Source organism: Lupinus angustifolius, chromosome LG02 (assembly GCF_001865875.1).
Source record: "Lupinus angustifolius cultivar Tanjil chromosome LG02, LupAngTanjil_v1.0, whole genome shotgun sequence".
Taxonomy (NCBI): Eukaryota; Viridiplantae; Streptophyta; class Magnoliopsida; order Fabales; family Fabaceae; genus Lupinus; species Lupinus angustifolius.
The window spans coordinates 7,062,147-7,074,266 of NC_032010.1; positions in this window are offsets into that span (position 1 = coordinate 7,062,147).

The following is a 12,120-nucleotide window of genomic DNA, read 5'->3' on the forward strand; positions in this document are numbered from 1 at the left end:
GTGATGAGAGAGGTATTAGTGGTTTTATGTTACAATATAGACCATTGGATTTAAAAAAAAAATTGAGGGATAATATTTAGTGTAATTGGTGTAACTCAAATAAGGCGTAAACTGATCCCCTCATATATGTATTATATATGTGAGCAATATATATTTCTTATACATTGGAGTATTATACAATCTGAATATCTACATATGTTATATATATAATTATGGTTTGATCAAATATGTTCCTCTATATTTGGAATTTTAAAATATTATACGTATTGTCTTCAATTCTTTTTTAATATGGTTATTGCATAAAACATGTACCTATCATCATCAACAATAAATATGTGATTCACCTTGTTTTAAGACACATAAATAAAGATTGAAGTTAAGTTATAAATATTACCTTTAAGCTTAATGCTTGTAATTAAATATATATTGTGTATATATTGTATTTTAGAAGTACATATATATGTGTATGAAATAATTGACCAAATATATATAAAAGATATGCTCTTGATGTTTTAAAGTTGGGCATGATCATATTCGATTTGGAATTTTTTGATAATGATTTGCATATATATTTTTATGCATTTAACTCTTGGTATATTATGTATTTGATTAAGATTGCATCCATTTTTATGTGTTGATATATATGTAATATATTTTTTTTTATTTGGAATTATATTGTGAGATTAAATTTGTTAAACATAAAATATATCAAATCTGAAGATTTTAATTCCAAGATTATATTTTTTATAGTGACTCATATTGTTTACTTTTTGTCTCGTAATTATTTTTGAATTGATGCAATATGTTACCAAAGTAATCTCTATTATGAAAATTGATTAAAATTACACAGATGAGTATGAGATTATTTATGTGAATTGTATTCGGCCCAAAGGAAGACACAATTTGGCCAAATAATAACATACTTGTGATGATAAATATGTAACAAATATAATCATGTGAATAATAGTCGGTCCAAAGAAAGGCTATTGTTTGACAAAACTAATTGTTAATATTTGATCATTATATTGAGAATACCACTTACAAATTAATTTCTCTATCCAAAGACTAGAAATTGATGTTGTGCTAGGTATCTTGTGATGAGTCTATTATGTGAACATGTCTTGTTTTATGAATATTACCTGACTTGTTTGTTTATATGGTTGCAACACTTATGGTTTGTTACATTGTTTGGTGGTTGATTGCATTATTAAGTGATTGCTATTGTTGAAACATTGTTTCTGTTTGGATAGTTTGACCTGTCATGTTTAATCATGTATAAAATGATAATATATTTTTTATGGAAAATTCAAAGGGATCTTCACTGGAATTCGAAAAGTAGTCCTTGTGATGAGAATGATGTAAGGCTATCAATAGGCTATAATGAATATATGTATTTATATGTGGATATAAATAATATATGTTTTGGATTAAGGTTATGTTGAATCAAACTCAACGAAATGAATTTTCTTTTAGAAAATAAAATTGTTTGACATTTTAAGTGAACATATTAAATAAGAAGTCGTCAAAGTGACATTTTTGTTGCTGTGAATTCTTCATGATAAATATCAAATGCTAGTGCGTATATGTATCCATGCGAGTATTAATCGGCCCAAAGCAAGATTAAATATTTGGCTGGATTATATACATACATGTGATGGTAACATGTAATTATTATAAAGTTGCATATGTGAATGATAAATCAGTCCAAAGAAGGATTTTTTATTTGACATGCATGATGATCAATATTTAACCATTACAAATAAGAGTATCATTAGTGATTGATATGAAATATCAAGCAAATTGTATGTTTGCATTTTATGCGAATAGTGATCGGCCCAAAGAAAGATTACTATTTGGCCCAAATTACAAATATACTTATAGTAATAAATATGTGATAATCATATGGTTTTCCATGTGAATAATAAGCCGGTCCAAAGAAAGGCTTATTGTTTGACAAGACTGATTATCAATGTTTGATTACAATATTTAGTGTACCACTTACAAGTTAATATTTTGTCCAAAGACTAAGTATTAATGTTGTGTTAGGTAACTCATGATGTGCCACACTATCATTTGAATTTAAGTATTAAAGTTGAATGTGAGTTTAATTGCAAGAATGATTGCAATTTGTTTTGTTCTTTTACTAGTACTACAAATATTTCTGCTCAATTTAAGAAAATCTCATTGTTGAATGAGACAAACTTTAAGGTCTATAAGGAAGCTATATAAATTATTCTTAGCTGTATGAATTTAGATCTAGCACTTCAGGTGGAGAAACTCATTTCTACTCGGGAAATCCCCGATGAGGTTAAAAGTGAGAAATGAGAACACTCTAACCGAATGTATCTAATGATCATGAAACACTCTATTCTAGAAGCGTTTCAGGACTCTATTTTTTAGGGTCAGAGTGCAAGGAAGTTCCTTGAAGAAATAAAACCATACTTTGCCAAAAACTGAAAAGGTGGAGACGAGTACCCTTTTGGCTAAACTCATCTCCATGAAGTATAAAGGCAAATGGAACATAAGGGAGTACATTATGGAGATGTCTAATCTCTTATCAAAACTCAAGTCACTCAAGTTAGAGTTTGGTGATGACTTGCTCGTGCACTTGGTTTTGATCTCGCTTCCTGCACACTTTGGGCAATTGAAAGTGAGTTATAACACTCAGATGGACTATATGTAAGAGGAAGAAAGACTGCAAAGAGATAAGACTAAAAGTTTTTACTTAGCTATGACCTCTCAGAATAAGATAAGAAATGACAATAAGGATGTTGTGAAATGGCTATTTGTGTTTTTTCCTCAGAGAATGTGGAATTGTTCTACAATACACTACGTCAGGCAAACCTAGCATGAAGGGTGTTGTTGAGCAATTAAACCGAACTCTTAAGGATATGGTAAGAAATATGATTAATCATTCTTCCTTGCTAGAGTCTCTTTGGAGGAGAGCTTTAAAGACCATAGTTTACATCCTTAATAGGGTTTCAAGTAAAACAGTTAACAAAACTGCATATAAGCTTTGGACTAATAAAAGACCAATCTTAAAATACTTGCACATTTGGGGTTGTCCAATTGAGGCGCGACCTTATAGGCCACATGAAAGAAAACTAGACTCAAGAATAGTTAGCTGTTATTTTGTTGGCTATGTTGAACACTCTTGGGGCTATAAATTTATGATCCCACTTCAAGACTCTTTTCTTGAGATGGGAAATGCAAGATTTATTGAGGAAGTTGATTTTGGGAAGGAAGAGAACATAAGGAATGTTGTCTTTGAGGAAGAACGTATCACTAATGGTGAACAAGTTCTTGTACCTATTACCATTCGAGGAGGAAATTCGGTAATAGAAGACAATGTTCAGAATATTGTCCATGACAATATTTTAGAACAAGACAACAATGAGGTTCTCCCCCAAGTACCTATAGAACAAATTCAACAACCTCAAGAAGTAGAAGTGACATTAAGGAGATCCACTAGAGAGAGGAGAAGTGCAATTTCTGATGATTATATTATATTTCTTCAAGAACATGAGGATGACATTGGGTTAACAGAAGATGATCCATTAAACTTCTGCCAAGCCATGAAAAGTTCTAATTCTCAAAAGTGGATTGATGCTATGAAGGATGAGATGAAGTCTATGCTTAATAATGAGGTTTGAGATCTTGTCGAATTACCTGAAGGTGCGAAAGCTATTGGTTGCAAATGGATATTTAAAATCAAGAAGGATTTGAAGGGTAATATTGACAGATATAAAGCTCGTCTAGTAGGTAAATGCTTCACTTAGAAAGAAGGTATTGATTATAAAGAAATTTTCTCTCCAATATCTTTGAATGATTATTTTAGAATAATATTGACACTAGTAGCTCATTTTGATTTAGAGCTACATCAGATAGATGTTAAGACTGCGTTTCTAAACGGTGACATTAAAGAAACGATCTATATGGTGCAACCAGAAAACTTTGTGTTAATTGGCTCAAAGTCAATGGTATGCAAATTAAAGAAATTCATCTATGACCTTAAACAAGCTTCTCATCAATGGAATCATAAGTTTCATCAAATTATTACCTCGTAAGGTTTTGAGGCAAATAAAGTTGATGATTTTATGTACTATAGATTTAGTGGGAGTAAATTTATATTCCTGGTATAATATGTCATACTACTTGTGAGCAGTGATATGGGACTATTGCATGAGACCAAAAGATTTCTAACGACGAATTTTGAAATGAAAGATCATGGGGAAACTTCTTTTGTCTTAGGTATTCAGATACTAAGAGTCCGCTCTCAATGTATCCTAAGGTTGTCACAAGAAAGCTATGTAGATAAAGTCCTAGATATATTTAACATGAAAGAAAGTAAATCAGGGGATACCCTTATAGCTAAGAGAGACAAGTTTAGTCTCGAATAGTGTCCCAAAAATGACCTTAAAAGATACGAGATGTAAAGATTTCTTATGCATCTGCACTAGGAAGTCTAATGTATGCTCAAGTTTGTACACGTACCGACATAGCATTTGTCATGGAAGTTTTTTAAAATATATTTGAGCAATCCTGTAATGCATCACTGAAAGGCATTCAAATTAGTTATGTGTTACTTAAAGAGAACAAAGGAGTATATGTTCACTTATCAGATGTCTGAGAATTTAGAGATCATTTGGTACTTTGACTTTGATTTTTTGGGTGTCTAGACAACATACACTACACCTCTGAATATATGTTTTTTCTTGGCTGAATGTGCTATCTCTTGGAAGTCTGCTAAATAGACGCTCATAGCTCCTTCAACTATGGTTGCAGAGTTCATGGTTTGTTTTGAAACATCAAACCATGACATATAGTTGCGAAAATTTTGTCACTCGCTTATGTGTGGTTGATGGTACTAAAATACCATCGAGAATTTATTGTGACACTAAGTCCATGGTTCTTAACTCCAACAACAATAAGATTTCTACAAAGTCAAATTTTATTGTCATCAAGTTTCTTGTTGTTAAAGAAAATGTTCAAAACAGACAAATTTATGTAGAACATATAATGACAAATTTTATGCTAGTTGATCCACTAACTAAGGATTTGGTAGCTAAAGTCTTTCATGAGCATATTGTTCATATAAGTATTGCTCATTAGGATACCTTAGTTCAGTGAGAGTCTATATGTTTTATGATATACTTTGGACGTCATATATAATTTTATACATAATATAGTTGATGGTTTATTGTTCTATTTTGAACGTGTGTATTGTAAATATTGTGTTGCAATTAAAGAGTTTGGATTGATCTCACTATAGAATAAAGAAAGACCAGTTGTAAATAGACATGTTTGAAATCACATTGCATGAAATTTCCATGTCACTCATCCATATTTGATATATGTAATTAAGTATAGCAATATGGTGATCATCGTAGTTTAGTCACGTTTGAATGTGATGAAAGTCACAATGGTTCCATAGTTGATATATGAAATGGACCAGATTGTATTAATGAGAAGTCTAAATATAAATAGCATACAGATACGCGCCTAAAGAAAATGTGATATAATTGTTTCAGTAAAATATGAAGCTCAAGTGAGAGATTTTTAGAAATTTATAATTTATAATTAAGGTGGATATCATATATTTAATGCAATTATATCAGCTAATTATTTTGGGTTACAAAACAAGTGAACTAATTAATGACAACCTATAAGACTTCTAAAACTGATAAGGAATATGAGCTTAATGAGTAATACACAAACGGTTGACCTATAGGGGTTAATGTGAACCTTATAAGTTAACACATAAGGAACGATTATGATCCTCAATACACTAAATCACAAATAGTTTTCACATCTCCCCATCAGAGAGAAACGAAGGTCCTAAAAAGAATTAAGTAATTGGTTAGGTCCTAAAAAGAATTAAGTAATTGGTTGAGGAAGACCATCATACCAAAATTCTCTCAAAAGGTATATCAAATGAGTATATCAGAGAACACTTCGTATCTTATTTTTATAATATGTGAGTATCATGATATTTAAGATCCTAAGATTGATATTTCTCCAATCATTAGGAAATGTCTAACATATATATGTTACTAATTGATATATATTACTAATAAGCAATTATGAGCTTTTATTTTTGTACTCGTCTATTTATGATTTATATTTTCTAATAATAGTAGTGTTTTTCATTTTATGGATAAATAATGTTTCTTGTAATATATTTTGAACTTTCAATTGACGTAGAATTAAAAAAATAATACGAAAACCCTGAACTGAACCAAATCATTCTTATAATAAAATTTGTGATAATTGAGGTGAACCGAACTATATCTATTATGTTGGTGCGGTCACTAAATTATATCAGAAATCAAATTAAACCAAACTTTCACATCCCTAACTAGAGGTTTGGTTTTGAGGTTTAACGGTAGTTTAATGGTTGTGAGAGGAAGATGAGTAAGTTTGTGGGTGAGAAAACCCAAGTCGAGAGGATGGTGAGGGTAGAAGGTATAAGTTTAGGTTGTATATGTGATTTCAGATATGAGATAAAAAACTGTAGTTCTTCATGTCTTTAATTCATGGTATGTTTAATAAATCTTGGCGAACAATAAAATGGAGCTATATAGAAGAAAGTCTTTCCATTATGTTGCTCAAGGGATCACCTGCAAGTTATGATGTGGGTTTAGGGATATTACTTTAAGAGAAGAAAGATTGATATCTATGTAAGCATTAATGTAAAGGACCTAGACAAACACATTTCATGAAGCATATGAGAAGAAGAAATATAGCGAGGCAAAAGATAAGGGCAATTAATGCATGATATCATGCTAAGACTTACAAAAACTATACCTTAGAACTAGTGTTTCAAAATTCGGTCCATAATATTAGTTACAGCCATAATATAGTGGTTGCGGCCGCCTCCGCAATAGCAACATACCGCAATTGCAGTGTGACTAAGATTCACAGAGAAAACGGTAACACAATCACAACAAAACCACAACGCCACTGCAGCCCCACCACAACAGACATTAGAGGACTAAAATTTCATAATTCGAACTATCCTCCACAAGTTTTCTTCTTCCTTCACTGTTTTGAGTGCTTTCCAAAAGACATCTTCACTGTCTATTCTCTCTCTAATTACACTGCCGCAGTCATAAACACTGAAATGCTCATGTTATAAACTAGGGTTACATGCTTTTAGGTTTCCATCTTTTAAACACCACTTTACCCATCTGTTGCTATCACATTGTGCCTTTGGTTGGGCCAACTCAAAAATGTTTTGACTGACCTCCTTTGTATCAATGATGCCTCCTTTGTATCAATGATGCAGACATGGAATGTTATATGAATGAGTCTCATAACACAATATTTTATGTGTGCTTATTTTGAATAAAAAATAAAGTTTATTTTTTATGTAGAATAATGTAAACAAATTTATATAATCGATATATTATTTATCATTCATATGTATTATTTTATATAAAAATCAATTATAATTAGCATATGAATAATATATAATATATTGAAAGTATATCAAATTCTTAAAATATCAATGCATAACTATTAAACTTTGAAAAATAAATTATATATTTGTATTTGATAAAATAACTTATTTTAATGGATTGAGCTTATAAACTTATATTTATAAGTTATTTGATGTACTTTAACTTATACAATGTCATTTTATAATTATCAATTAAAACATAATTGTAGCCTTCATATTTTAATACTCATTAGTTACATATCTTGAAGGTTGTATAGTGCACGAATAGATGAAATGTACAAATGCACTTCACATTTAGACCATTGATTTAATATATTGCCAACTTAGACCACCCAATTGCGATCATCATTCTAACAATTAAATTAATAAATTGTATTTCATATTAATATATTAATTGATTAACATATATTATATTGAGGAAGGTAAGAGTTGTGAAATGATAGATTTTTTATTTTGAAAATGATGAAATCACATCTAAATTTCATTAAGCCATCATATAAAACTTTAAAATTATTGGAGAACATATTAACTTCATTATATTGTTAATAATTGAAAACTTGAGATAAATAGTGAATTAAAATGTATAGAAATTATAAATATAATATATGTTATAATCATTAAAGATATATTTCAATTTTGTGGGAATTAATAATATATTCACGCCACAATAGTCGCAATCCACATCGCAATAGTTGCAACAACCGCAATCACAGTAATCACAATTGTTACTATGACCACAATCGCAGTAACCACAACTGTTACTGCAACTGCAATTTAAAACACTACTTAGAATCACTGGTCTACGCAAACAAAGGTTGTTCAAAATGAGGATCACATGTGCAAAATATTAAATCAAACTTTCTTATAGTCCTAGCAAAAAACATAGAAGATGGGAGAAGGAGAAAAGAGAAAGTTGGAGAACACATGAGGCAGTCAGGAACACATAGTAAACAGAAAGAGACCTAAATGGGAAAGAAGGAGTTAGAAAATCCTAAAATCTAAATGGTCATCTTAGTAAATGAGCTTGTTTATTTATGTATTTTTTTAAATGAGTTTATTTAGTTAATTATTTTTTAATTTAAAAAATATGATAAGTGTCCGTTTAACTAGTAAGATAAAATCTAAATAGGTCTCTTTAGTAATTGAAATTGATTATTTATATATTTTAATAAAATTAAACATGTTTATTTAATTATTTATTTTTTTTATTTTTTTAAAAATATGACAAATGTCCATTTAATTAGTAGATAAAAAAATATAAAAAAGTATATAACAACTAAAATATGTCACCATGTTATCTGGGATAGTATTAGGGGTGGCAATGTGGCCCGGCCCAGCCCACCATTGGCCCGTCAAAATAAGGGCTGGCCCGACCCGTCCCGTATTGTTAAAAGGGCTCAAAATGCCAGCCCGACCCATATTTTGAAGGGCTGGCAGGCTGACGGGCTGGCCCGTTTTCCCTCCAAAATGTACATAATTAAAACTTTTAGACAAAAAATAATCAACAAACTTGATAGATGTCTTTCAAAACAAAAAATCACAAACATAAGTCTACAATATTACAATAACAACATAACATCTTAGCTTAAAACTTGTAAATTCTAAAGAAGAAATCAGTTGCCACGCCCCTCGCACAGCACAGTGTCACACACTTTAGTTTTTTTATTTTTTAACAATGGCCCGTCGGGCCAGCCCGGCCCGGCCCGTCTTGGTCCGTCTAAAAAACGGGCTACTAAAATGGGCTGAATATGGGTTTTTGGGCTAAAATCCTCAGCCCGGCCCGCTAAAAATAGCCATCCAAACGGGCTGACCCGTCGGGCCAAGCCCATATTGCCACCCCTAGATAGTATACTCCCTACGGTACTATATATTTGACGGATAGGATATAGTTTACCGTGTACTCATATTGGTACTGTGTATCAGGTGTGTATAGACAAAATTGTTGAGGTGGAGCCACCTAAAGTCCTAAACAACTGTTGTGTGTGCATGTTCTTATATTTGAAAATTATGTTACTACCAGGTATGTTTTTCTACTAGATAGTTCTCTTTTGAAACAACTTTATTTAATAAATATATTGTTTGTTCTGTATAAATCTACACCTTAATGTTGCATACTTTATAGCCTCCTTGCATTTGTTTTCAGTGAAAATCATATTATAATTCAAATTACACATAATAGAGTATAGAATATATTGTGAGTTAAAAATCAAGCACGCACATTGCTAAAACAACCAAAATTGTTGTCATTGGGATGATAAGACTCTTTCAATGGAGCTTGCTTACAATACGGATTATATTGACATACACTAACATTGAACAAAGATCATATGTCCAAAAAATTCATGTCTCTATATTCTAAATTAATCATATTTTACTAAGTAATAAAAAATAATTATATTTTTGTTTTTATGATTTTTTTTATTAATTAATTGACACTTTTTGATTGGATTGAGACATAAATCCACTTTTTGATTGCGTAGATATGTTTATAATTTCATTTTTGAAGAGATCCAAATATATTACTCAGGCTTTCTCACCTGTGAAGGAATACATAAAGTATTAAAGGTAGGTTATGGCATATATATTTATATTTTATTGGAGGTGGCAATTTTTAAGGCACACTAAACATTATGAAGTTAACAAGATAATCAATAGGATTAATAATTCAACCTCATTCATAAATCAGAAAGTATCTTAGTTTAACTAATTGCTTAAACTTACTTATCCACCAAGAGTATTCCTTTAACTAAATCTTTCAGATTATGATTAACACTAATGCAATCATATACTAACTTCATTTTCTTAAAAAGAAGAAATCGAGTTGGTTAAAACCAAAACCAACGAAGTCCCATCAACGAGAAGAACGTCTTAAATTATTTGAAGATATTTTATAGTCCTCAAATAATCTATTAGTCGTTAAAGACATTATTTCATTAGCCTTGGCTTCTCTAACTTTATTTGGTAAATGCAGTAGAGTTATTGGTTGACCTCTAATGTGCTTTAAGTTGTGCTTTGGCATTTAGTAGAGTACATTGATTAACCTTCGTATACTTATTAGAGATATTATTTCATTAACCTTGTCATACTTGCTTTTGCATTTAGTAGAGTGCATTTATTATCATTTGGTCTGGGATGTAAAGCACTACTTGAGGTAATATCCTTAAGTGAATAATATATTTGCGTATGTTTATTTGATCTTTTGGCCTCTTAATATCCTTGTAAGCAAGATATCGAGGAATATCAACTTGAAAGAGACATATCTCAAATATAGTTGTTGGCTTCAGTTACCTTGAAGAAGTCCTTGTGTAAAAGCAAGTGCCCTCGACATTCAAGTTGGGCTTCCATAGATAAGTTGAACTGTGCACTTCACTTGATACTCTTTAAATATGTGGAGGACTTCAACAAGCACGTTAAGTTTAGTTGTGAGGCACAACTCTCCATTTTGTAACCAGACCTTTCTGAGTGCATCTAATCAGTTCTTGACTTAAAGACAAGTGATCTTTAATGTTAACACCTAATTTTGTCTAACCTATCTTAGATGCAAGAGAAAAAGTAAAAAAGAAAGAGAATGAACATAGGGCAATTTTATTATAACCATATATAAACTCAATAAGTTGTATTTACCCAATTACGAGTATTATAGTAGTATTATGCTTTTTATATGATAATTAAAGGTTTTTTTTTTTACCCAAGTAGGGGCATTTCATAATTTAAAGGATGGACGTTGTACGATTGTCTTGATTCTCTTTCCACGTCCTCTATCCATAGCGATCAAACACTGAATCGTGATGGAGCTTTAGAGGAATGGTTGAGGGAAACCTAGGATAAGATTTTGAATTTGGGGAAAATGAAATGCTTGGAAGTAGGAGATGAGGAAGACGGTTTATGGAGTGAAAATGCAGTGGGGTGATTCGGTTTAGGGCTAGGATGAAGCTTAGAATGATGTTGGACTTGTTCCTCTGAGATTTGAGAGAAAAGGGGATGAATGGGGTTTTAAAAAATATCCACAAACACTTCTGTTTCTGATATACTGATACCGTTAATCGATTAACAGCATCTCTTAATCGATTAACTTGAGTTGAAAATGTCAGTTTTAAAAGTTTTGGCCCAGGTAATCGATTAATTGAGTTACTTAATCGATTAAATGCATTAGTTTCAGCGTTTTGGATGTTTTTAAAAGCATGCATGGATTTCAAACTTAATTGGATAATTTGATTTTAAGCTATCACATATATTTAAAGCTTTTAAGCACAAAATCATGGATTATATAATGAATCATAAGCATTCAGTCATCATTTACAAAGCATTCAAAGGGATCATGCAAGGCAATCACATAAAAATATTTTTAATCAAGATATTTTTCATCAAGGATTCCTAGTTCTCTTTGAAGAACATAGACCGTATCTCGTGAGAGGGACTTGGTGAAAATATCTGTCAATTGTTTAGTTGTTTCAACAAATTCTAATATACAATCACTTTTTTGAACATGATCACGCAAGAAATGATGTTTTATTTCAATATGCTTAGTTCTAGAATGCAAGACGGGATTCTTGGAGAGGTTAATGACACTCGTGTTATCACATTTAATAAGGATCTTTTCTAATATGAGCCCAAAGTCCTTAAGTTGCTGCTTCATCCAAATGATTTGAGCGTAACAC